The sequence below is a fragment of the Hemiscyllium ocellatum genome, chromosome 2, assembly GCF_020745735.1.
Source record: "Hemiscyllium ocellatum isolate sHemOce1 chromosome 2, sHemOce1.pat.X.cur, whole genome shotgun sequence".
NCBI lineage: Eukaryota > Metazoa > Chordata > Chondrichthyes > Orectolobiformes > Hemiscylliidae > Hemiscyllium > Hemiscyllium ocellatum.
Window position 1 is genome coordinate 71,488,642 of NC_083402.1, and position 27,433 is coordinate 71,516,074.

The window sequence follows — 27,433 nt, forward strand, 5'->3', positions numbered from 1 at the left end:
AGTACTTCGCTATTGTTTCACTGTGAGGATGAGGTGAAACTGTATCACAAGGAATGGGCCAGGATTGCTAGAAGTTGTTGGTTAATAGGTGAAGGGATGGTGTTGCATTGAACAGTGTGTGAGACTAGTGGTTCATTTATGGGGAGATGACCGACAACATTCAACACCATCCTTGCAGTGTCTCTGGAAAGTTCACTAACGCTCTGTGGATAGAGGATCCTTCTACCACTGAGTCAAAACCACTAATGCTCTGTCAAAAAAATCTTGCTGCATGCTCTGCACCATATTCATTGTTCTTATTTCTCAGGCACTCTTCCACAATGACTTTCAGCATTTGCTGCAGCCAGAATGTACTGAGTGAGAGAGTTGGGCTGGCTTTAAGTAGGCAGATTGGCTTCAATTCCTGTGGTCTTGTTTGACAATGGCCATACTGTTTAGCAGTGCAGCTACTCAGCAGCACGTTTGAGACACTAGTTATATGTTCTCATCATGCAAATGAGCAGGCACCATGAAGATTGGGCACTGTGCGCATCAAAAGAAGATAAAGTAGGTTAATTATGTCTCATGAGCCCTGGGAACTTTCCAATTTTACACCCTTGCCGTATGAACCACTTTTTCACAGGACCCAAATTGCCATGACAAAGTAGAACTGTTTTTTTTCGAAGAAGTTAGCCAAGAGAATGGTCAAGATGGAAAGGGACAAAGAGGAGAAGTTTGGAGAAAAGGGAAACCAGCAATGGAGGAGAAAAGGAGATGGGATTGGGGAAAGAAGGATAAGAATCCTGCACATGGACCGCTATTCCAGTAACATTCTGTCTGGTTTCCAATTATTCTAAGACAAAATGAATCTTTGCTTTATAGACCAACAGCTGTTGACAAAAAAGAGACAGGCTTTTGAGAAAGAAAGATTGAGAAGAATAAAATAATAATATCACAGTATTTTTAAAGTGCAGAAGGAGGTCAATTATCATTATAATTTAGTGTCATTTACTATCTTTTTCCCATACCCTTGCATATTATTTCTATTCAAGTAAACATTTAATGTTTCCTTAGGGTGGTTATGGCACCAAGATGTTGCCCATACCTTAAGATCAGAAGGTCCAAGTTCAAGTACCACTTGCTGCAGACATGTTTCATTTCATGTCTGAACACATTGATTTAAAATCTGTACAATGACCTCTTGAATGTCTTGGTCGACTGAGCTTCGACCACACTTCCAGCCAGGACACTCAGTACACCCATGTGAAAATGTTTCTTTTTCACATCAGATTTGCGATGTTTGCAAATAACTTGACAATGTTGGATGATGACTACAAAGACCCAGACCTAGAGACCAATGTAAGGTCAGGGTTGACTTCAGGATTCATAGGCTAGACCTCATGTCATACTGACATAGCCAGGAGAAATTATCAATCAATTCATAACTAGAGAGTGACACACCAAGTATAGGATATGATTTCACCAAACTAAAGTAAGACTAATGAAACTGGTAATTGCCTCCACACCTATCAAAAGTTTCAAAGACACAGTTCTGGACAAACTACACTGCCAGAAAGGGAGATGCATTTTTCCAGGCAACAAATTTTACGTGAACTAGTGTGCATTATACAATGTGGTATATTTATACAAATTAGGAGCAGCAGTTGTCCATTTGGCCCTTCGAATCCGCTCCACCATTCTAAAAGTTCATGGCTAATTTTGTTTTTGTTTCAAATTGTATTCCCATTTACTCCTTTTTGATTCTGACAAAGGGTCACTGGACTCAAAACATTCAACTGTGACTCTCTTTCTGTGTCTACAGACACTGCCTGAAGTGCTGAGTTTCTTCAGCATTTCTGTTTTTGTTTATGAATCCATCTATCTGTAGCTTAGAAATATCCATTGACTCCATCTCCATCCTCTTCTGAGATAGAGTTCCAAAGTTACACATCTCTCCAGGCGAAAAAAAAATTCCTCACCCCTATCCTTAATGGATGACCATATCTTTAATTTAGTGCCTCCTTGCTCAGAACTCATCAACAAGCGGATACATCATTTCCACACCCACCTCATCAAGACTGTTCAGGACTTCATACACTCCAGACTTTCTAAACTCCAGTGAAAGCATGCCCAGTATTTCTAACCTTTCCTCATAAGAATATGCATGCGTATGCACACATACACACCCTTAGAACTCACCTAATTTGGTTAAGCAAGATTTGCCTTTCACAATATCATGCTGACTCTTGCAAACTACTTTGAATTTTCTAAGTGCCCAGCTATAACATTTTTGTGATAATTGAATATAGCACCTTTCCCATGTCCAACATCAAGCTAACCAGTCTGTAGTTCCTACTTTCCTGATTTGCTCCCTTCTTACCTTCGAGGCTAATGGAACCTAATGAATTTTGGAGCATTAACACCAAGCCACCTACAAGTTCATGAGCCACCTCTTTCAAACCTGAGGATGAAGTCCATCAGGAACAATAACCATCCGTTTGCTCAGTACTGTTTCCTTGGTGATAGTAATTTCACCAAATTGCTCTCCCCTTTCTACCTTCTGATTTACACCTATGACTGGGATGTTGTTTACATCCTGTATATTGAAGACAGAAACAAATATTTATTCATTTCATCCATTAGTTCCTTACTAACTACGATTAACTCCCCATTCTCCCTCCCCAGAACACCAACATTTGTTTTACTTACTCTTTTCCTCATAAATACCTGTAACAACTCTTGCTATCCATTTTTACATTCCGAGCTGGCTTCTGTCATACTCAGTTTTTTCCTACTGATAATCACTGTAGTCATTCTCTCCAATCACTTTATTTGCCACTTATCTTTACAATTATATCTTTATTCCTCAAGTTTTGCCTTCCTTAACTTATTGAATTAACCACAGCTGATGAGTGCTGATAAAATTATGTTGAGTTTTATGAAATATCCCCTCAAATGTGTGCTATTGCCTCTTCACTGACTTATCTCTCAGACTAATATCCAAATTCATTTTAGCTAGTTCAGTTTCTATTCCTCATAGTGGGTCTTATTTAAGTTTAAAATACTTGTCTCGGACCCACTCTTCTCCCTTTCAAACGGCATGTGACTCAATAGTGCTTCAAATGAAGGAGATATTAAATTCTAGAATAAATTGCAATTTGGCTTGGTCTCTAATTTTGTCTGATTTAGATGTCTGATGAAGTGTTTGGAGATGTTTATCAATAATGATGATATCATATAAATACAAGTGAAAACCAGAGTAGAGAGATAGAAAGGTTTGAGGTGAGAATTCCAGAACTTTTGTCCCTTAGTAGCTACGTGATGGCCTTCCTTGCTAGAGCAGTTAAAATCGAATATGTTCAAATTGCACATACTTGGTAAATGATATTTTGGTAAACTTAGTTCAGTCTTAAATAGCCTCAAATTGGTGCCAGTTTAAATTGGCAGTTTAAAAAGCTACATTAATTGAATATACAAAAAGTCAGAGATATTACAATCAACTGAGATTGAAGGTACGACTATTAACACTAGCAATGAGAAAAGGGGAGCGTCTTATCTATACATTAACATGCATTGAAAACAACTTTGAATAATCTTTCAGGTGTTACAGCAGCCAAGTCCAGTACAGATTGAACACTATATAAGTGATCCAAGAGCTGGCACAATATTTACAAATTGGTTTTGGCATTAGAGTTTGATCCACATGTTTACAAGCAGAGTCAGTGTGGATCCTACTATTAATGTCATCACAATATTTTAGTTTAAATAATATTTAGTCTACTGTTAATTTGTAGGCATGCTTCTACAGAAAGTTATAAGAATCAGCATTTATTTAATTTTGACTTTCTTTGTTTAAGTTGCACTTTTAGTTTTAAGATTTAGGAATTTAAAACAGCTGCCCAATCAATCAAAAATTTACCTTTTATCCGTTTGTCCTCTTTTACCCACAGATTTTTTGCACTTGTGACAAACTTTCATTTATTGCATTAACAATGGTGTATTAACAAATTTTAATCATATGGTTGTACCATGGTAAATAATGGTACATTGATTGACATGCACACATGTATACAGGCTCGGTAAATGATAGTAAAGAACAACACGATTCTGACTGGCTTTTTATTCTCACCCTTTCCCATTCCTAATTTGAAGCATTAAGAAATCATTAGTTAGTTCTGGGCCGCAATTAATTAACTCATCTGACATGGGAATTGGCTCCTGGCACCTGTGTAGGATCAACAATAGACCATTCAACTTCTTGTGTCTTTTCCACCATTTAATTAAATCATGCCTGATCTATATTGCAACTTTATTTATACACATCAAAACCACTCCCCTCAGTACCTCAGGGTACTAAATTTTTAAAAAATCAATTTTCAGTCTTGAAGATTTTAACTAATCCAACATTTTGGGGAAACATGTTCCAGGTTTTGAAGTTTTTGTGTAAAACTAACTCCTAATTTTATTCTGAAATGGCCTGGCTGGAATTGTAAGATTTTGGTCCACTAGTTTAGATTTCCTTACCAGAAGAAATCATTCATCTGGACCATAAGGCAATGCCCCTCAGTTGGCTATTGCGATATAGTAATAGTTTTATTATGACACAAATTGAAGAGGACATAACATTAAAACCAAAATGGTTTATAAAATAAACTATTACAAAATAAACCCCTCAACATGCACGTTGAGATTTTACCCTGTTGATCTTACAGTAAATTAGTTTCTTTTCATTAATATTTTATTTCTAAATTTCAAAAGGAACATTGTGCATGGGTATGATGACTGAAGTAACCGTTTTTGAAATGTGGTCTGGTTTCTCAGTAAGAATGCAGTTGTTGTGGAGGGTTTTTTTAACATTTCCTGTACTCCTACTTCCTTTTTTTTGTGAGTTGGTGTCTTAACACAACTTTGAAAAGTTGGTTTAACAGAACTTGATTTTCCCTCCTACTATGGTGTGTTTCTTCAGTTGTCTAGCTTATGATGAACTATTTTAAGGATGAAATGGAATTGTTTTTTATGTTGAACTGCCTCATATTGAAAACTGCATCAGTAGTTTTGGATCAGACTCGTAAATACAGTAATGTTTTGGTTTATTTCAAGCTGCTAATATTTGTCCATTCAGCTCGTTTTTAACTTTTATTAACTAATACCTACTTTGGGCACGCTACAGAAAGGTGCTGTTTATGGCCTCTTATTTTGGAGCTGGCATCAATATGTGGCAAAGCTGCTACAGCAGCTGCAAGTGTGAAACCAACAGGGACTGATACCGTTACACATGATTATAAGTGCAACGTACACTCATAAAGGAAGTGGGTTACTGAGAAAAGTTTTCTAAAACTTATAGTTCAAATTTACCACATCAGAATAGTTTTGTGAATATTTTTCAGCAGTCTAAATATAATCTCTATCTAACTTTTTTTTACCCCTTTCTCTCCCTTTTTCATTCTTCTGGTACGTTACATAAAATTTTCTCTCACTGATTTTTAATACTGATTAATCGTCTACCCTCAACCTTGAAGTTGTAAACAGGCTTCAATTTGTAATGTTAATGCTCATTTTGTGGCCAGTGCTGCTAATAGCAGAATATCTTGAAGGAAACAGAAAATGAAGTTCTGCAGCATTATGTAATGCAATTTGTTTTACAGTATATGGATTAGTTATATACTCAATGCAAAATAATGGCAGGTTTTTAAAGGCTGTTTTTATGTTGCATACATATACATTTTTGGAAGATCATGTCTGTCTTGCAACTTTGAGTTATTCTGCCATTTGTACCTGGAACTATGCCGTTAGAAGTTATTTGCAAATTGCTCACAAGCAAAGTAACACTTGCTCATTTTTCAGTTTAAGCTAAAGCAGACTCTCTCATGGTTGTAAAAGAGCTTAAAATGAGCATTTATAAAATTCCAAGGTTACTCTATACATCTACCTGATGTGAACCCAAATTAAAGATGGTCTTGCAATTCTTGTTTTAGTGCAGCTGGAATTCAGACCAGGCAGACTTTTGCATTATATTACTATTTTGGCAAAATCCACACACATTTCAAAGCATCTCGAAACTGGTAGTACACTTCATCACTGTTACATTTGATAGTGAAATGAAGATACCCAGCTCCAATCCTATTGCAATCCAAGTGTTGATGTGACACTTAGAAACATTTAAATTCCACAAATTAATTGCTATTGAATCTTTAGGTTTTACAAGCATCTTTTAAATTGAGTTGACTGAATCACAGACATACTAAAAGAGAGAACTTGTATTTCAATTCTAGCCAGCAAAATGTGGTAAGTATGGTAGTGCAAGCTTATAAACAGTTATGTGCTTATTACACACCCCAAGGGAGGCATTGAGAAACTTAACCTTTGGTAGGAAAAGGAAGACGTTGTCGAAACAAGATGTTGCACAATTTAGGAGAAATTTCATAAACACCTTGGACAGGATTTTCCTCAAGGGCTTCAAGTCCTGATGATGGGGTCATATGTGGCTTGGAAGGTTGTGCCCCAAAGTAGACCAATTACTAACATGACTAGCTAGATGACTGTCCAGTTAAACACAGCAGGCCAGCTATTGGTGCTGTCCAATATGAAAGCAGCAGTAAGATGCCCTTACTGGCAAGTGTGGGACAGGGTGCTGTTAGGTGAAGCTTTTCTGCCTCCAGGTTTTTGAAGTCAGTAATTAAAAAATGGCTTTTGTAACTGGGCCACCCTAATGGTGTACTAGTAATGGGAGAGTTTTGGAGTGAGGAGATCATCACCGAGTGGCTGTGCAGTTACATTATAATCCAAGCCGGGAGGGCACTTCTCCCTGGACCTGGAAAAAACTATGGCACTCTGCAAATTGAAGAGGTTGGGGGAATGCGCAGAATGCAAAAAAGGAATGTGTATTAATGGATAGTATAGTGAAGAGGATTGGCACTGTTCTGAATTGTATTATGTCAGTACACCTTTAAGAAATACAGTCATGATATTATCACTGCCCCATAGGATACGACTTGCGTTATAAAGACCTCATGCTCCACCTTACCTCTGATCACTTGGACAAGCCCTGGTATAACATTATGCTTAATGCTAGTTCAGCCACAGTTGTGCATGAGGAATGTCAAGTTTGATGTAATAGTAAACATGGTTTGGATTCTTCAATACCATAGTGTTCAGCATCAATAGTATAGTGACAGAGGGATCGTGCTGTAAGCCCAGGTGCTCCTTTCCCACAAGGAGACAGGGTGCTGCCAGTAGGTACCCAGAAGGAGAAGGAACCACAGACAGACTCCCAGAAGTTTCTCCTGAGGACACTCCCACGATGCCTGGTGCCACTATCTTAACCCTGTCTGCAATCCCAGCCTGTGAGTGTTCACGCAAGGAGAGTTCACTTTCATCTGGGCAGTACACAGTCAGTGTAGTCTGGGCCCTCTAGCTACAAATGCTCCCAGTGTCTCTTGCTCAAAGCTCCAAGGCCCACAGAGTTCACTACAGGGCAGGGTTCCTCCACCCCAACTGCTCACCTTGGGACTGCACTTGGATGTGGTGTCAAGAAAAACACAAAAGAAAATCTTCTGAGACATAAAAGTGATGTTTAATTGTGAATAATTTGTCATTTTTTACATATATGTACACTTTTCACCATCGATTGTGTACATGAATATCATTTTAGCTACTACTATGATAATGAAGGTGTGGAGACGAACCATCCTTAGTGCTAGGCAATGTTATAATCCTGTCTGAGCAATAGCTAGCCTTTCCATAGTGCCCAAGCTGGCATGAAACTTTATCACAATTGAATGTGGAAAATTAGCTGTTTTGACAGTTTACATCAAGATTTAACCTCAACTTTTGTTAAACAACAAGAAAACTGTTTAGAGAAATCAGTTGGTAAATTGTGTTTGCCACTGGGATTATACAGGACAGCTGTCTTCAGCAGTATCAAAGCACTTAGTGAAAGATGAATTCACACAAGTCCATTGCATTGACTGAGCTTCACAAAGCTATCCTGTCTGGGATCCTTTGGCTGATGCTGTAGTGGTGTAAGATGAGGGTTTTGGGCCTTTTTGATGAATATTCTCATTGTCCAGCTCAGTACAATGCTGTGGTTCTCACAGATCTTCATTGATCATCACATGGTGCTGGTGAGCCCTGCAGTTGTGTGGAGCATTGAATCCAAATGGCATCCTCAGTCTGAAGGAACAGCAGTTAAAGCCTGGGCATTGAAACTTGCATGAGAACCTGATGTGCAGGCGACACCTTATTGTTCGCTTGCCCAACTGAATGAAGGTGTTGTATTGCAGATATATAGCACATCATTATCTGGTGTTCTGGCTGTATTTGGATCAATTGAGAGCTGATACATTGAGCTGCTGTGAGTGATATCAGAAACACAGCAGCTCATCAGTGCAAACATTGAGGCCTTCGATAAGAAGTTCAATGGAATGCCTCGAAATGAATCATACACATTGTTGACCTGAATTAAATGTCTGCTGATCGAGTCTTTGGACATACATATGATAGGAGATTATTGCTGTCACATGTACAATGGGAGCCTGTAAGTTCAGAATGAGGCAGCAAGGCGCAGCGCAGTGAGGTAAGGCAGAGATGCTGTAAGCATTCAAGTTGCCACAAATCATTCATTAATCCTCCATTCACAGTACATAATAAAGTGGAGCATTGAATCCAAATGGCATCCTCAGTCTGAAGGAACAGCAGTTAAAGCCTGGGCATGGAAACTTGCATGAGAACCTGATGTGCAGGCGACACCTTATTGTTCGCTTGCCCAACTGAATGAAGGTGTTGTAATGCAGATATATAGCACATCATTATCTGGTGTTCTGGCTGCTAACCTTTAACAGTGTATAACTCCACTGGCCTCCTTTCCTCTGAATAGTATTCCATGGAGAGAGAATGACTGACACGCTCCTGTATCTTTGCTGCATCATGAGGGCACCTATGGCTGCAGGTTTCACAGTAGGAGGCACTCCCCATCCACTGCAGGTCATTTCATGTCTTGGGCTTCCAAACGCAAATGTTTCTTATCCATTCATGTACCGGTCTTTGTGTAGAAAGCACAGGATGACCAAAGTTTCTGTATTTGGATCAATTGAGAGCTGATACATTGAGCTGCTGTGAGTGATATCAGAAACACAGCAACTCATCAGTGCAAACATTGAGGCCTTCGATAAGAAGTTCAATGGAATGCCTCGAAATGAATCATACACATTGTTGATCTGAATTAAATGTCTGCTGATCGAGTCTTTGGACATACATATGATAGGAGATTATTGCTGTCACATGTGCAATGGGAGCCTGTAAGTTCAGAATGAGGCAGCAAGGCGCAGCGCAGTGAGGTAAGGCAGAGATGCTGTAAGCATTCAAATTGCCACAAATCACTCATTAATCCTCCATTCACAGTACATAATAAAGTGAGGTGCATTTGGTGATACAGAACATTTTTGATAAGGTTCCATAAAAAAGGGTAGTGGGGCAGAGAATGAGAATAAGAAAGCAAGCAAAGAGCCTGAGGTGTATCTGGCTTGAATCCATGAGATGGGAGCCTTTCCCTGTAGGCAAAGTGAACTAGTAGCAGCATTCCAGTGTGAGGTGTTGGTGCACTCCAAAATACACTTCAATGTGCACTCCAAACTGCGCTTAAATGAGCCTTGGTGATGTGGTGAGGCTGGAGAATGTCTGCTGCCAGTCTCTGTGGATGGGCTATGTGGAAGATCTCTACGAGTGAAGCAAATCCTGAGATGCTGAGCACTGCAGCCAGGACTGACTGAGTGAGTGAATGAGAAAGTGGTGAGCTGGAGCGACAAGGTATGCACCCTGACTTTCATGATGGCAATTATTATTGCCTAGTTTCTCTCTGCCATGTGAGAGAATATTAAGCTGCATGTAAATATGGCGAGATTAAGTACTAATGATATATAAATGTGCACCATTTGGCCTCTTGCCTGTTGCTAGTGAGATTGTCTCGCTGTTCAAACCTTTTATGGAAAATCAAACCAATTTTTCTCAATGCTGAAAATTGCATTTTTTCAGATCTCACAATGTATTCCCAATGGACATATCATTGCCCATGTTGTTCAAAAACTCGAAAAACTCTGCTCTTAATCTCTTTCTAAAAATTTAAATTTGTTTGTATTTAATATTTAACAATTAAGATTTAATTGAAAATTTGTGACCTGAGGGCTAAGCAAGGCTACGCAATGCATCCATAATGGAAGATCCGCAATTAGTTGACTAAGGAAGCTAGTTTGAAATTTTTTTCTGCAACTAGGGGGGTGGGGGTCAGGTAACTCTATCAGAACATGCAAGTGTAGCCTTTCAGTGAAACTTAGCACTGAGTTGGATGAGAACAGTGTGCCGGGTGTTTATTTAATTGTGTGAGTTGTGGAAGGAGGTATTTTCTTTGTTTTTTTTCACCCTGAGTGAATTGGCTCTTACTCTTACCCTTAAGTATTGCACAGGAGAAAGAAATAATTGTTGAGTAAGGATAAGGAATTTCCTTGCCACTCACTGATGCTCCATTTGCAATAAATAATAAAATGTGGCGTATTTGGTGTTACAGAGAAGGCTTTTGATAAGGTTCCATATAAAAGGGTAGTGGGGCAAAGTTAAAACAAATGGAGTAGGGGTAATATATTGGCATGGATCAAGAAATGATGACAGACACAAAATAAAGTGAGAATAAATGGGTGTGCAAGAGGATCAATGCTCGGACCCCAGCTTTTTACGATATATATAAATATCTTGGATGAGGAAACCGAAACCGACATTTCCAAGTTTGTTGATGACACAACATTGAACAGGATTGTGAGTTGTGAGGAGAATACAAGGATACGTCAAAGTGATTTAGACAAGTTGAGTGAATGGGCAAACACATGACAGAGTTCATGACTTGAGATCGATATGACTGTTCAGAGAGTTGGGATTGAATTCTTTGTGTGATGTTTTGTTAGTGCTGGTGAGGAAGTTTTGAATAAAATTTGCAAGAGGGTGGGAACCAGGAGATAATATAACAGCATGAACCCCAGGGGATTGAAGATCTAGAATAGAGAATAGCAAGTTAATGGGTGGAATTGGAATGACGGAGAGATAAAAACGTTCTGAACCGGGGGGATCTAAGATGGCAGCGATCTGAGAAGACCACACTGCAGAGCTTCGCATCGCAGCAGGAGCAGGAGGGTCCTTTAACCCACCCCACCCAGGTCATCAGGATTTCTTGGGGCATTGGAAAGATTGTAGAGCCCCAAGAAACATTTAGAAATTTACTTACCTGTATTTTCAACTGTCCAGAAATGCCTAAACAGGGAGGAGGAGCATCTGAGGCCGGGCCTGCAGCTCAGCCTGCTGCAGCCTCGGAGCTGATTACTCTCCAGGACCTGGTGAACCAGCTCTCGAAATCTTGTGAGATGTTGGGGAAACAGTTTGAAGAGAAGCTGGCTCCAGTCTCTCTTATGCTGCAGAAGTATGAGCAGCAGCTGGGAGACCTGGAGAAGAGGACAGATGAGGTGGAGCACAGGGTCACAGTGGTGGAAGCTGATGCCAGTTCATTCAAGGAAGAGATCCAAGTCCTGAAGGTGCAGGTTCGTAATTTGTGTGACCTTGCGGAGTTTGTTGAAGATTGGCTTCTGGAATTCCTTGACTTGGAGACTGGCAGCTGAAAAGGCCTATTTTGACAGACCCTCATTGGTCAAACTACAGAGGATTACGGCACTGCGGTCTACACTACATTCCATGCTCACGCAGATGGCAAAGAAGGAGCTGGCGTTTGCAAAGCAAAAGTTATACGAGCATGGTGACAAGCCAGGCAAATATTTAGCATACCTTACCAGAAAGAGAAGTGCTCCACAAACCATTACAGCGATTAGGGAAGGGTCTGGGAACCTAACATGTGATTCTAAAAAGATTAATGTGGCGTTCCAGAGATTCTACTCTAAGTTATATCAGTGTGAGAATTGTGAGAAGGGGCAAGCCAAAATGGAATTTTTTTTTAGAGATCTGAAGCTCCTGGGTGTGACTCCCGAACAACAGTCCCTTCTCGATGCCCCACTATCAAAGCAAGAAGTGCAGGAAGCTGTGAGGCAGCTTCAGAGTGGAAAGGCACCTGGTCCTGATGGACTTCCCTGTGAATTCTGTAAGGAATTTATAAGTATACTGTCAGGCGGATGCTGAGTATGTTTAATGATTCATACAGTCATGTTTGTCCCCCACCATCTCTGAGAGAGGCCAATATATCACTTATCCTTAAAAAAGGGAAGGATCTGGAAGACTGTGCTTCATACAGACCCATCTCGCTCTTAAATGTGGACTTTAAGATCCTCTCTAAGGCTCTTGCATTAAGGCTGAAGACTGTGTTACCATCTATTATTAAAGAGGATTAGACGGGATTCATAAAGGGCCGCAGATCCTCCAATAACATTAGGAGGCTGCTTAACGTAATTCAAGCATCCCATCAGCAGTCAATCCAGGGATTAGTGATTTCTTTAGATGCAGAGAAGGCATTTGACCGAGTTGAGTGGCCGTACCTTTTCTACATTCAAGACCGGTTTGGTCTGGGCGATGTTTTCATAACGTGGGTAAAGGTTCTCTACAGTGTACCTCTCGCTGCGGTCATTACCAACGGGGTACGATCAAACAATTTTAATATTTCTAGGGGCAGCCGGCAGGGCTGTCCCCTTTCACCATTACTTTTTACGTTGGTGATTGAACAGTTGGCAGAGGCCATTCGTGGGGATCTCAATATATCAGCTCCAAAAGTGGGGTCAAAATTACATAAGATCTCGCTGTATGCAAATGATGTTCTAATTTTCTTGACAAATCCAGCAGTCTCAGTGCCTTGCTTGTTACAATGCATTCACACATTTGGCGCTTTTTCAGGGTATAAGATTAATTTCCTAAATCAGAGGCTATGCTTATGGGTGGTCTTACGAAAAAGTTGTCTCTTGAGAGTGATTATAGATTCCCATTTAGGTGGTCACAGAGGGTTTTGTGTATTTGGGCATATTCATTACTCTACTTCTGGATTGGCTGTTCAAAGCCAATTTTACTCAATTATTTGAAAAAAATTAAACAAGATCTCCAAAGATGGGAGGCACTTCCAGTCTCATGGTTGGGTCGGATAGCGCTTATTAAGATGAATATTCTCCCTCGTTTGCTATACCCTATACGGATGCTCCCCCTGATTTTCAATAAACAAACACTCAGGAGACTGAACAGTTGGTTCAGCTCCTTTATCTGGCACCGTTAACGGCCCCTCATTAAATTAGCCAAACTGCAGTTGCCTCACAGATTGGGGGGAGTAGACCTTCCGAACATTAAAAATTACCAATTAAGCTTACTCTTGACCTCCGTAAGTGATTGGGTTTGTGGGGACCCTCTTTCAATATGGCTAGATATCGAAATCTCCCAGGCAAAGTGCCCACTTACCAGTTTGCTGTATTTGGACAAGGTGAGGACAGTTAGGGAATATTGCCATAACCCAATAGTCACCAATACTGTTATAGCATAGAGAGCAATTTGGCAGAGAGAAGGTAATATTGGCAAAACATTTTTGTTTACACCTTTAGTGGGTGTGCCAAGTTTTCGACCAGGTATGCTAGATTCAGGATATAAACGTTGGGCAGCTAGGGGTATATCTTGCAAGGGTGATTTATTTGAGGGAGATGTAATGATGTCCTTCGATCAGTTAGTACGGAAGTACGAGTTACCTAATAGAGACCTCTTTCGTTTTTTTCAAGTTAGGAATTTTATTCAAAAAAAGACCACACTTCTGACTGCTCTCTACAAATCTGACAATAGAGGGGTACTAAGGGCTAAGAGTACATTCTCTGTCAGTACTCGATATCACCAGTTGGGGGATGCCCCCTCAGATGAGTCTGATCAACTCTGCAAGATGTGGGAAAGAGAGCTGGGTGTTGAAATTTCTTCAGAGGCATGGGAGGATATTTGGGAGAATGCAAGGAAGATATCAATTTGCAACAGGACCCATGCTTTACAGTTGAAGATTCTCCACAGGGTCCACTTAGCCCCAGACCGTTTGTCAAATTTAAACCAGAGGTATCTTCAGCATGTCCCAAGTGCAAGGTCTGCACGGGCACTCTTACCCATTTTCTTTGGTCTTGTGACAGGCTTCAAACATATTGGAGTGCAGTAGTGGGTGCATTGGAGAGGATTTTAGGTGTAAGGGTGGAGAAGGACCCTATTTTGCTCCTTTTGGGCCTACCCATTGTATTTCCTGCAGACTCGCATAAGGAAAAACTTTTCAATATTCTTACATTCTGTGCAAAGAAGAATCTCTTGCTAGGTTGGATATCAGAAAACCCCCCAGGCCTGTCATGTTGGCGGAAGATTGTTATGGAGTATATTCCCCTGGATTTTCTCACAAATATGGTACACCACAAAACTGAGAATTTTTACTAGTCATGGCAACCCTTTTTGAAATACCTGGACACAGATTTATCTGCCACACTAACAAGGGCTTTTATATAGCCGTAAAGATTGTGTTTCATGAGTTCAATATCCAGGGAGGAGGAACTGTGAATGTATGAGTGTTTTGTTTGGCTGGGTTGAGTTATTACTATTTATTTGTTAGTTGTTGGGTATTTATTTAGTTAGTTAAATACTAGTTTAGGTTTTTTTTTTAAATTTTATACTTCTGTATATATGTTTATACATTTGTGTAGGAGGGTGGGTTGGGGAATTTTTTTATTATTTGAGTTTAGTTTTGTACTATCTTTGTACTGTTTTGAATTGCATTGTTTTGTATTTATTGTAATATTTAAAAAATCTTTTTTCTTAATAAAAATATATTATAAAAAAAACTTTCTGAACCAGTGTGTGACAGTGTGCCAGAAAAGTCTCAGGAAGCTTTGTTGCTTCAAGTAGATATCCAATTCAAGTAGACCTAGCATGTGTATGTGGATGGTGGTCATTATGTAGCCTGCTTACACATGTGTAGGCCAAAGCATTCAGTCTGCGTTTACATATTAATCCAAGATTGTACATCTGGGATGAGAAGATACAGTAAAGAGACGTGCATTTGTTGAATGACTGTTGGAAAAGCCAGCCTGGACACATTGCCCTATTAACATGCATTGTGAATATTTTTGAAATCTTGTTTTAGTTAAGTCACTGATCGAAGTCTGAGAACAGATTCTTAGATATGGATAAGTTGCTGTATGCACTTTATTGTAAACCTCTGTAGTAAGGCCATAAGCATAGTCCATCCAAGTACATGGGACATTTATGAGCATCAATTCAAGGGCCCTCTTGTGGTGCAGTGGGAGTGTCCCTACCCTTGGACTGGGAGGCCTTGGTTCAAGGCCTACCTATTTTCAGAGGTGTGTAATAACCTCTGAACAGATTAGTTGGAAAAGTAAGTTTTTAAAAAAAGTGATTGTGCAGAGGAATAGTTTGTGTCCTTGAAATGTTCCATGATACTGACAAGATTGGGAGTCATTGGTGTATGTGATTGCAAAAGTGTAGTAATTAAGATTAGTGAGTTACAGATGTAAACTACCACATAGAATGATATCATTGGAGCTAAACTAGAGACCTGGTTCAAGGAAGGCAAGGACAAGGCAGTAAATATCTACTAACCTGTTGCATTCCTCATGCCGCTTCCCTGAGGAAGTGCAGACCTGCATTGCAGGACATACTGGCAACTGCCATTGAAAGGCTTCTGCAAGGACACTTTGAATACAGGGACCCAACTCATGGATGAAACCAAGCCGCATCCGTTTGCTTGCTCTTTTCATACTGACTTATCTAGTGTCCACCAGCCTGCACCCAGCATCCATGCCTGTTCACAAGTTGGTGCTAAGGGCTCTCAGTACTGCCAAAAACATTGCAAGGTTCAGATGAATGTCTGTGCTAACTTTGTATCAGAGTGAAATATCTCATCCCACTTCCTCACATTTTCCCTGTAATCCTGCATTTTTTTTGTTTTGTTCTCTTACTTGAACACATTTCTTTAGAAAACCCTGATTAACTCTGCTTCCATCACACTCTTAAGAACATTTGAAAGTATAAATACTTGGTTTGGCTCTGCTGGCTCTTTTGCTTATCACCTTAACTCTGTATCCTTTAATTCTCCATCCTTCTGGTATGACCAGTTTCTCCTTATCTTACTGTTTGGTTTCCCTTGTGGTTTTGAACTCCCAAACCTTCTTGCAAGCCTCTCTAAAGAGAACAGCTGCAGCTTCACCAAACTCTGTCAACCTGAAGTCTCTGATCCTTGGGACTATTCTTGTAAATCTTCTCTGAACCTTATCAATACTTCCACATTCCTCCTACAATATGCTGAATTAATCGAAATGCTCCAGGTATTGTGGTCGTATTTGTGGTCAAACTAGTGTTTGATGGAGATTCAGGTTATTTGTTTTTGTGCTCTATGCCTGTAGTTTCTAAAGCCCAGGGTCCTGTAAGCCTTATTAATCACTCACTCAACATGCCCTTCCACCTTCAATGATTGGTGCATATATAACTGCAGGGTCCCCTGCTCCTGCACCTACTTTATCCTTTGCTCTATATTGCCTTTCCCTGTACTTTCAACTTGAATGGATCATTTCACACTTCATAGCATTAAATTTCATATGTTACACATTGGTCTGTTCCATGAGCCTGTGTCCTGTTGATGTCCACCACTGACCTCTTTGCTTTTTGCAATGCTTTCAAACTCCTGTCATCTGCAAATTTTGAAATTACTTAGAGGTCATTAAAACAGTTCAAGACCAGTATTTGTCATTATACCAATCTCTGGGGAATTCCACTACATAAGTTCCTCCAGTGTGAAAAGCAATCATTCGCCACCACAGAGTCTCTTCTACCTATGTACTGAGCTGCTGCCATCCATTTTATTTTTTGGGTTTCAATTTGTCGGCAAAATTGTGGCATTTTGAGGAATGTGGATATATTGATGCTCCCCTCGGTGTCTCAAAAAGGATCATTTAGAAACTTTCAACTCTGGGCAATATGCTAATAGCTTTTCTGTAATTGTATTTTTTCATGCATAAACATAATTATATAATATTTAATAACTGGATTCCCCTGCAACCACTGTTGGATGTAAAAAGAGCCAACAACCCTTATTTTGATGGTGTTTTCTTTCACACCATTTTGGATGGGAAAATATTGAAGTGCCCTAGATATCAGTTAAAATGAGCCCGAAGAGGGCTCTTGTGGTGCAGTGATAGTGCCTTTATCTTGGCCAGATGGTTCAAGTTCCACTTGCACCAGAGGTGTGTCACAAAATGGCTGAAGAGATTGCGTTGGATATTTTCTAATCAATCATTAAGTCTCCTGAATATGTGAACGAGGAGATTAACCCCTATTTCAGCATTCAGCCTGGGGCAATTTGTCAGCTCTGAACAGACAACGTGCTGCGCTAGTTTAATTAGTGCATTCTTACTTCAATTTTTTAAAAAAGAGTTTCTTTGTAAATCACCTACATGTGGGGTGAGCATGAATGAGGAGTTATGTACCTGCTGGCTCCACTGCACTACAGAGCACTGTTGCCAGACAACCTTTAGATTCTTGTATTTGGGTTTTAAGTTCTGTGTGCTCTAGAGTACATGGTTCTCTCAGCTAATTTGTTGCTTTTGTAATAAGGTGAAGTTTGTGCTCCAGTGAGTGAATATTAACATGCTTTATTCAATCTAACTATTTCCAAGACATAATGAAAAAGGATTTCCTGCTGGAATCTTATAGATTCAGGCACCTAGACTGTGTGGTTGGCTGTAAATGTGATTTAGCTCCATTTGCACATGCTCCGTAGTTATTCCTAGAATAAAGATGCAATTAATTTTTTACTTTGTAGTATTATCTTGTCCCACTTATCACATGACTCAGATTGTTGGGGTCAATTATTTGAAGTTGCAGAAACTGATAAAATGAAGTCTTTCAAAACCCATCAAAGTAATTTGTGATTTAAGTGGAAATAAATCCAAACATTGAGCTGAGATTGCACAGTGAGGAATCTTGGGGTTATAAGATAAAATAGAATGTTAAGATGCTTGAAAGAAACAGTTGATAAATTGCACCATATTTCCAGAAAATAGTAGAAGTGGCTCAATAAATAATTCCTAATGAATAACAGTTTTGGATTAAAGGAATACTACAGCTAGGAAAGGGGAGCCTTGTTTCTGCCTGTTTGAACCTTTCATATCTGCATTACAAAATCTCAGGCTCTAGCTACCACTAGGTGGGGACAATAATATTTGTTGTTTCTAGTTTGGGCATCTAAAGCAACCTTTCAAAACTAATTGTGCATTAACTACATTCCAGTTTTAAAATGTTACAGCCATTCAATTCCATGAAAGTCTGATTGCAATCACGGTATCTTTGTTGCAAGAACCATATTTTCCGGTTTTATTTCACATTGACTCTTCTTAGGTCTGCTCTCTCTGGACATTGAGTGTCAGCGGTTTATTCAGCCACAGTGGCATCACAACTGCGATTGATTTTTATTTAAGTAGTGTGCAATGTGTTTGGATAAAAATCCTGAATGGGAATCAAGGCTCTTTTTGTAAAATTCCTTTGTGTCCTGGCTTAGGTCTGTTATAGTTCTCCACATGTTTTTCTCGTTGAGGTCAGCTAGCTCAGAGGAGGGATTAAGGCTGGGAAATCGGAATATGCATTTTCGTCATGGGCTTCAGAAGCGCGCACTGTGAAAGAAACAGTCTCACATTGTAATTTTCCCTCAGATGACGATTTAATGGCCAGAAGTCAGGCATCTGGGTGAATTAAGGATGTCATGCAAGACCCTGTAGCTGGGGGTACAGTCAGAGGTCTGTCACATTGGAAGATTATGAAGGCTGCAGTGGAAGGTAAATAAGACTGATGGTGTGTCAAAGTGAAGGTGTCTGCTCAACAATGTGTAAACTGTCAGCTGCTGAGTGGCTGTCTCGACCCTCTTTAAGGAGAGTAAGTAGATCTGTCTGGTGTGCTGGCCACCCATTCTGCTGTTGGGATATCAAGTTCATTCAGGCAGTTAAGCTGTCCTACAGTGCCAGTGGGGACTTGGAGGTTAACAGGAAACTCCCTCAAGTGGACATTAATGAACTGGATTGGTTATCTACCACATGTGGATAAATGCTGGAAAAGCACAGCTGGTCAGGCAGCATCCAAAGATCAGGAGGGTTGACGTTTCAAAGATAAGCTCTTCATCAAGAATATCCGATAAAAGCTTATGCTTGAAACATCGACTCTCCTGCTCAGATGCTGCCCGAACGCCTGTGCTTTGCCAGCACCACACTTTTTACTCTGATCTCCAGCATCTGCAGTCCTCACTTTCTCCCACATATGGATAGATAGCTGTGCTACACACCTATCCTATCACTGCAAAATGACTTGACGTGGAGTTGAAGCTATTTCAACACTTGCCTACTTCCACTGCTGGCCCTGCAGCAACCTATAACTTGAATACTGAAGGACCATATTTTCCTGTTCTGACGCAGGTCTGATCATGTTAGACAGGATTTAACCATGAGGTGGGGGAAAAGGCAACCCTTAATCCCGGCACAGATGATTTTGATGGTAGTAGGATATGGGGACAAGTTGCAAGTCTGCACCTAGCTGACACAACATTGCTAGCTCCATTGCTGAAGTGGGCATTTCAGACCCCAGCCAGTTGCACGCAGAGACTGGCCTTGAAAGGTAACATGATTCACACAAACTCTGAGAGGTTGTGAAGCTTAGGCAACCATGCTTTAGCGTCAAACCTCATCTACTAGGATGAAGTTGCTGCTAACTTCACGTGTCATCATGAAATGCTGCTTGACAAATTACATATGTTTTTAATTCAGGAAGTGATGGGGGCTGTTGGTTTTGGAAAAGGTATGTCCATTAAGTTAAACAGCATTGTGAAATTGAAACAAATATTTATATGCAGTCAAATTCATTATCTACAAGATAAAGTGTTATCCTGCTTACACAAACGTGACCTTCAGATTTGATGGTATCAGTTAGACTCCGTACGTTCATGTTTTCAAATCGCAGAATTGTTATGGCGCAGCGTAAGACTATTCAGCCACTGTCGAGGGTGTGGTGCTGGAAAAGCACAGCCGGTCGGGCAGCATCCAAGGAGCAGGAGAATTGACGTTTTGGGCAAAAGCCCTCCATCAAGAATGAGACTGGGACCCTTGGGGTTGTAGAGGTAAATGAGAGGGGGTGGGCTGGGGTAAGGTAGCTGAGAGTGCAATAGATGGATGGAGGTGGGGGTAAAAGTGATAGGTCAGAGAGGAGGATGGAGCGGATAGTTGGGAAGGAAGATGGATAGGTCATGAGGGGATGCTGAGGTGGAAGGTTGGATCTGGGATAAAGTGGCAGGCGGGGAGAGAAATGAGGAAACTGGTGAAATCCACATTGATGCCATGGAGTTAGAGGGTCCCAAGGCAGAAGATGTGGCATTCTTTCTCCAGGTATCATGTGGTTAGGGTGTGGTGATGGAGGAGGCCCAGGATCTGCATGTCCTCGGCAGAGTGGGAGGGAGAGTTGAAGAGTTCAGCCGTGGGCGGTGGGGTTGGTTGGTGCAGGTGTTCCAGAGATGTTCTCTGAAGTGCTCTGCAAGGAGGCGTCCAGTCTCCCCAATGTAGAGGAGACCACATTGGGAGCAACAGATACAGTAAATGACATGTGTGGATGTGGAGGTGAAACTTTAATGGATGGGAAACACTCCCTTGGAGCCTTGGACGGAGGTGAGGGGGGAGGTGTGGGTGCAAGTTTTGCAATTCCTGCAGTGGCAGAGGAAGGTACCAGGAGGGGAGAATGGGTTGGTGGGGGTCATGGCCCTGACGAGAATCATGGAGTTAACGGTCTTTACGGAAAGCATATGGGGTGGGGAGGGAATATATCTCTGGTGGTGGGGTCCATTTGTAGCTGACAGAAATGACAGAGGATGATACATTGTATAAGGTGATTGGTTGGGTGGAAGGTGAGGACCAAAGGGTTTCTGTCCTTGATGCGTTTGGAGGGGCGGAGTTCAAGGGCAGAGGTGCGGGAAGTGGAAGAGATGCGCTGGAGGACATCATCAACCACATGGGAGGGAAAATTGTGGTCTTTAAAGAAGGAGGTCATCTGGTGTGTTCTGTGGTGGAATCGATCCTCTTGGGAGCAGATGCGGTAGAGGCAGAGGAATTGGGAATAAGGGATAGCATTTTTACAGGAGGTAGGTTGGAAGGAGATGTAGTCTAGGTAGCTGTGGGAGTCGGTGGGTTTGTAGAAGATGTCAGTGTTGAGTTGGTCACCATTGATGGAGATGGAGAGGTCCAGGAAGGGGAGAGAGGTGTCCGAGATAGTCCAAGTGAATTTAAGTTTGGGGTGGAATGTGTGGTTGATGAACTTGATGAAGTTGATCAACTTCCTTGGGGGAGCATGAGGTGGCACCAATGCAGTCATCAATGTAGTAAAAGGTGGGGAATGGTGCCAGTTTAAGATGGACAGTACCACATAGCCGACAAAAAGACAGATATAGCTGGGGCCTATGCAAGTGCCCATTGCTATCCCTTTCATCTGGACGAAGTAGGAGGATTCAAAGGAGAAATTTATTGAGGGTGAAGACCAGTTCAGCCAAACAAATGAGTGTCAGTGGAAGGGTACTGGTGGGGATGTCATGGCAGATGAAGGTGCATAGGGACTGGATGTCCATAGTGAAGATGGGGCATTGGGGGCCAGGGAAACAAAAGTCTTGGAGGAGTTGGAGTGTGTGTGGAGGTGGGATGGTGTCCCGAACGTATAGGATAGTATCAAGGTATGTGGAGATGAGTTCAGTGGGGCAGGAGCAGGCCGAGATGATGGTTTGGCCAGGGTAGTCAGGCTTGTGGATCTTGAGTAGGAGTTAGAACCGGGTGGTATGGGGTTCCCGAACTGTGACGTTGGAAGGTGTGAGAGGAAATCCCCTGAGGTGATGAGGTTGCATACGGTCTGGGAGATGATCAGTCTGCTTCAGTTTAATGTCATATTGTCAATCTTCTGTCTTTTCTTCATGTATTGCTGCACACATTCTGTCAAAATAATAATCCAGTGCCCTCTTGAATTATTAAATTTAACTTGCTACCAGATTCATTCTGCCAACTGACCAACTATGCTGTATCCTCTACCTGTCTTCATCTATCCCCACCTCACCACCCTGCCCCTGCCACCCACTTTATCTGCAGCTCCCCTTACAATCCTGAAGAAGAGTTAAATCCGAACCATCAACTTCTCCACCTCCTGATGTTGCCTGGCTTGCTGCGTTTTTCCAGCCCTCTTGGTTGTCCATCGCTTTTCCAGGCAGTCCATTTCATGCTCTAAATATCTGCCATGTGAAAAAGTTTCTTCTCCCATCATCCTTCCTTTGCACATCACTTTAAATCTCTATCCTCCCATTCTTTATCTTTTACAAGCAGAACAACTTCACCCAATCAACTTTATCCAGTCGACTCATGGTTTTGAAAACCTCTATCAAATGCTGCCTCAGCTATCTCTCTTGGGAGAACAGTCCCAACTATGTTCACTCTGTCGTCATCATTGAAGTTTCTTATTCTTGGAACCATTCTTGTAAATCATTTATGTGCTCCTATAATGTGGCACCCAGTACACAGTGCTCCACTTATTACACCAGAAACAGTCATCTGACTAATCAATCTGTAGGTGCTTTGTATTTGACATAAGTTAATGAAGTATTTATGATGGAAAAATAATTGCAATCTTGCTGATTATAAGAAAAATGCCAGTTGTTGGTTTGCCACACTTGAACTTGGTGTGTAGGTTTCAGGTTCAGTTCAAATATCAATTTGCCTTGTAACACAAAATGTTTTAAATAATATAACTGTAAGGTGCCAGATTTGCTCTGTTCTTTCTTACAAGATCGTACATCCCTCCAGAAAATGTCTAGTATCGTATCAAATATACTGAAATACTGGCTTAACTGATTTGGCTGTGAATATCGTATTCTGTGGGCACTTTCTGAGATGTTATGCTGAGTAAGATGAGGTAATCCACAAGGAAGTAGTTCATGGCTGGCTGGATGGCTGCTCATGGATTCAGTTCCCACACAGGCTGAGGTGACTATGAAGGATTTCCCTTCTCACCCTCTTCCCTCAACTGGTGCCCATCCGGTTAAACCAGCACTGGTTCGCTCACCCTTCCCACCCCTCGTTTTGCCTGCCTCTCACTCTCCCGAATGAAAGAGCAGCCGTATGACCCTATAGGACAATGGTGACTTGACCTTTTTGTCCTAATTGTAAAAAAAAATCTGCTTTATGAAAGCTCTGTATATTGTAGCAGAAGTGTGTTCACTTAAAGATGTATTATTCTACACTGATGGAATAATCCGTATGTTTTGAAAAGGAGCAGTTGTTTTTCAGGACAAGTCAAAAACCCACCGTTCAGGAATCCTGGTAGGATCACTTTCATTTTTGCTCATGGACAATGTTGAGTTGACAACCTATTTTATGCATTCCCTGCGTATTTTCTTTGTCAGTTAAAGTTGTGGCTGCACAAAATAGAGTCATAGAATCATAGAGATTACAGCGTGGAAATTGACCCTTGAGTCAAACTTGTCCATGCTGACCAGATATCCTAACCCGATCTAGTCCCATTTGCCAGCACTCTTCGCATATCCATCCAAACCCTTACGATTCATCTACTCATCCAGAAACCTTTTAAATGTTATAATTCTACTAGCCTTCACCACTTCCTCTGGCAGCTCATTCCATACACGTACCACCCTCTGTGTGAAAAAGTTGCCCTGTATGTCTCTTATATCTTTCCCCTGTCATCCTAAACCTGTGCCCTCTAGTTCTGGACTCCCCCATCCCAGGAAAAAGACTTTGTCTATTTATCCTATCCATACATCTCATGATTTTATAAATCTTTATAAGGTCACCCCTCAAGCCTCTGACACTCCAGGGAAAACAGCCCCAGCCTGTTCAACCTCTCCCTATAGCTCAAATCCTCCAACCCTGGCAACATCCTTTTAAATCTTTTCTGAACCCTTTCAAGTTTCACAACATCCTCCTGATAGGAAGGAGACCAGAATTGCACGCAATATTCCAAAAGTGGCCTAATCAATGTCCTGTACAGACACAACATCACCTCCGAATTCCTGCAGTCAATACTCTGACCAATAAAGGAAAGCATACCAAACATCTTCACTATCCTATCTACCTGTGACTGTACTTTCAAGGAGCTATGAACCTACACTCCAAGGTCTCTTTGTTTATCAACACTCCCTAGGACCTTATGTGTATAAGTCCTGTTAAGATGTGCTTTCCCAAAATGCAGCACGTCGCATTTATCTAAATTAAACTCCGTCTGCCACTTCTCAGCCCATTGGCCCATCTGATCAAACTCCCGTTGTAATCTGAGGTAACCTTCTTCGCTGTCCACCACACCTCCCATTTGAGTGTCATCTGCAAACTTCCTAACTATACCTCTTACCGTCACCTTTCGATGGGAGGCATAGTGGCTCAATGGATGGAACTGCAGCCTCACAGAGCCAGGGACCCAGGTTTGATTCCAGCCTCTGACAACTGTCTGTGTGGAGTATGCACATTCTCCCCATGTGTGCGTGGGTTTCCTCTGGGTACTCCGGTTTCCTCCCACAATCCAAAGATGTGCAGGTCAGGTGAATTGGCCATGTTAAATTTCTCATATTGTTAGTGCATTAGTCAGAGGGAAATGGGTTTGGATGGGTTACTATCTGGAGGTTTGATGTGGACTTGTTGGGCCAAATGGCCTGTTTCCACACTGTAGGGAATCTGATCTAATTAAATCATTTATGTAAATGATGGAATGTTGAAAGGGTTCCTCTGGACTGAAGGAGTTAGGAGTTATGCCCAAAATGTCAGCTCCCCTGCTCCTCAGATGGTGCCTGGCCTGCTGTGCTTTTCCAGCAGCACACTCTTTGACTCTGATGTCTAGTATCTGCAGTCTTCCCTTTCTCCTAGTTAATTATAACCTTACTGTAAAGTTTCTTCCAAGGATGCCTACCTTGAAGAAGTTCTCCTCCTCTCTCTACAAGGGTCTCAGTGAGTCTCTCTCTCACAGCAACCCCCAGGTCATCTTCACTGCCCTGAAGCTCTTCAGCCATGTCCTGAAACAGACTCGCTACCAACTGGCCACATCTCCTTCCTCAGTGCCAAAATTCCTGATGAAGGGCTTATGCCTGAAACATCAATTCTCCTGCTCCTCAGATGCTGTCTGACCTGCTGTGCTTTTCCAGCACCATACTCTCGACTCTTATCTCTCCGAAGCCATCGATCAAGTGGTGTGGTAAATCACATTCTATACTCAATGGAAAAAAACGAGCTAGATTTCCGGCTGCATCCTCCGGTCTGCCTTTTGTTTTGGTTTAGATTTTGCTTAATGTGGCAATCCCAGCTGTGATGCGCAAAAACACTGCAGAGTTTTAATATTCGCTTGGTTTAAAAGGATTCATTTATGGAAACAAAATATGGCAAGTTAGAGGAAAATGGAATAAGAGGAAACCAAAAAGAGAGAGTGAGAAGAATTTGATAGTTAATATAAAAGGCAATCAACAAGTCTTCTACAGTCGTATAAATAGTAAAGGTGATGAAAGGAGGAATGAGCTGATTGGATATTCCAGGGTCTGGCTGAGATACTAAATGAATACTTTCTATTTGACTTTATCAGGGAAGAAGATACTGACAAAGACATTGTGGAAAAACAGATCGTTGAGGCTTTAACTTGATGAAAAATTGATGAAAAGGTAAGGCTGAAAATTGCTGGAGAAACTCAGCAGATCTGACCACATCTATGGAGAGAAAGCAGAATTGATGTTTCATGTCCAGTGAGTCTTCTTCAGAACAGAAGAAGGCTGGCGTAGTGTTGTTAAGAGACTGGGGACCAGACCGAATGTAATTGAGGGAAGTACAAATGGGAATCTATGGAAACATGGTATAATCATGGAATCCTCCTTATATATGAGAGTGATGTCAATTGCTTGGAGAATTTCAGATGTTACAATTTTCTAGGAGAAAATGTCGTTAAAGATTGGACTAGTCCTTTTGACTTTGGTGGCGCGAAATCATTAATAAACAATAACCGGGAATACACCATACACAGAAAGTGTGGATTACTTAAAGAAAGCCAGATTAGTTTTTTTTTAAAATGCCTAATTGTGTTCAACTAACTTGACTATATTTTGTAATGAGGCAATAAGAACAATTGACTAGAGAAATATATGGTTTACATGGATTTCCAAAAGGCATTTGTCATAATGATGCATAACCTGTTAAGTCTTAACAAGTCTGTTAAGTTAACCTGTAGATTAGGAGGGATACTGGGACAACGGATGCAAAATGGGCAGAATGGCAGGAAACAATGCATGAATGAATGGTTACCTTATGGAGTGAGACACATGGTTGGATTCTCCATGAGTCAATATTGAGGCTGCTGCATTTCCTGACCTGTTTAATGACCTAGATTGGGGTAGTTTGAAGGGTAAAATAATGGAGGAGTGGGGCCAGCTAAATGCAGAGAGGTAGTGTATGTGCAGTTGGCTGATTGCTTCCGTCCTGAGCTCATGCAATGATTCCATGATGTAATTTCTTTGTTCAGGTGGAAGCACCTTTTGGTTTGGAGTAATGTTATGTTTTGTAGGAGATGCACTGCCCATGTATTGTCAATTAAGACATTTTCATCGCCAGGTAGAGTTCAGGTGCATCCCTCCAGGGATTCAAGCTATAAAAAAATGAAGGTAAAGGGAATTATAATGTTTTTCATTCATAGGATAAGACCGTTGCTGATTGAGCCAGCATTTATTGTCCAACCCTATTTGATCTTTAGAAGGTGGCAGTAAACTGCCATTTTAAACTATTGCAGACCATTTGCTGTAGTTAGACCAACAATGCTATTTGGAAGTGAACAGTTTTGAACCCTGTATCTAAAGAAAGATGTACTGGCCTTGGAAGAGGTTTATAAGAATTGATCCGGAGGTGAAGGGTGGTTAAGGAATCTAGGTTGTACTAGATGGAGTTTAGAAAGATGAGGGGGGAATCTGATTGAATCTTACAGAATACTGCGAGGCCTGGAGAGAGTGATCATAGAGAAGATGTTTCCACTTGTTGGAAAGACATAACCTCAGGGCAAAAAGATGACCCTTTAGAACTTTAGATGAGGAGAAATTTCTTCACAATCTGTGGTTAATCTGTGGACCTCACTACTACAAGAGGGCTGTGGAGGTCAAGTCATTAAGTGTATTTAAGACAGAGTTACATGGATTCTTGATTGGTAATGGGATCAAGGGCTAAGAGGGGTGGGTGGAGGGCAGGAGAATGGGACTGAGAAACAATCTCAGGCACGGACAAATAGTGAAGCAGACTTGATGGACCACCGGCATCACTCAGTGGAACACCAGCGACAAACACGCAGTCGTTGCCGAAGACATCGCAAACGTCACACGGAATGTCGCTTCAGCCCCCACGGATGCCACCAAATGCACCGCTTCTGCCTCGCCTGG

The 27,433-nt window shown here is 41.2% G+C and overlaps 1 protein-coding gene across 4 annotated transcripts in view; it reads left to right on the forward strand.

Annotated features, from left to right (window-relative positions):
* Nucleotides 1–27,433, forward strand: part of LOC132827858 (tumor necrosis factor alpha-induced protein 8) — a 138,022-nt gene that overhangs the window by 12,271 nt on the left and 98,318 nt on the right. For 3 of the 4 annotated variants that reach the window (XM_060844630.1, XM_060844623.1, XM_060844645.1), the window contains exon 2: nt 25,606–25,681. The exons of the other annotated variant lie outside the window; for it this stretch is intronic. The gene's annotated coding sequence lies outside the window, so the exon portion shown is untranslated. The remainder of the gene's footprint in view (nt 1–25,605; nt 25,682–27,433) is intronic. 4 annotated transcript variants of the gene reach the window in all.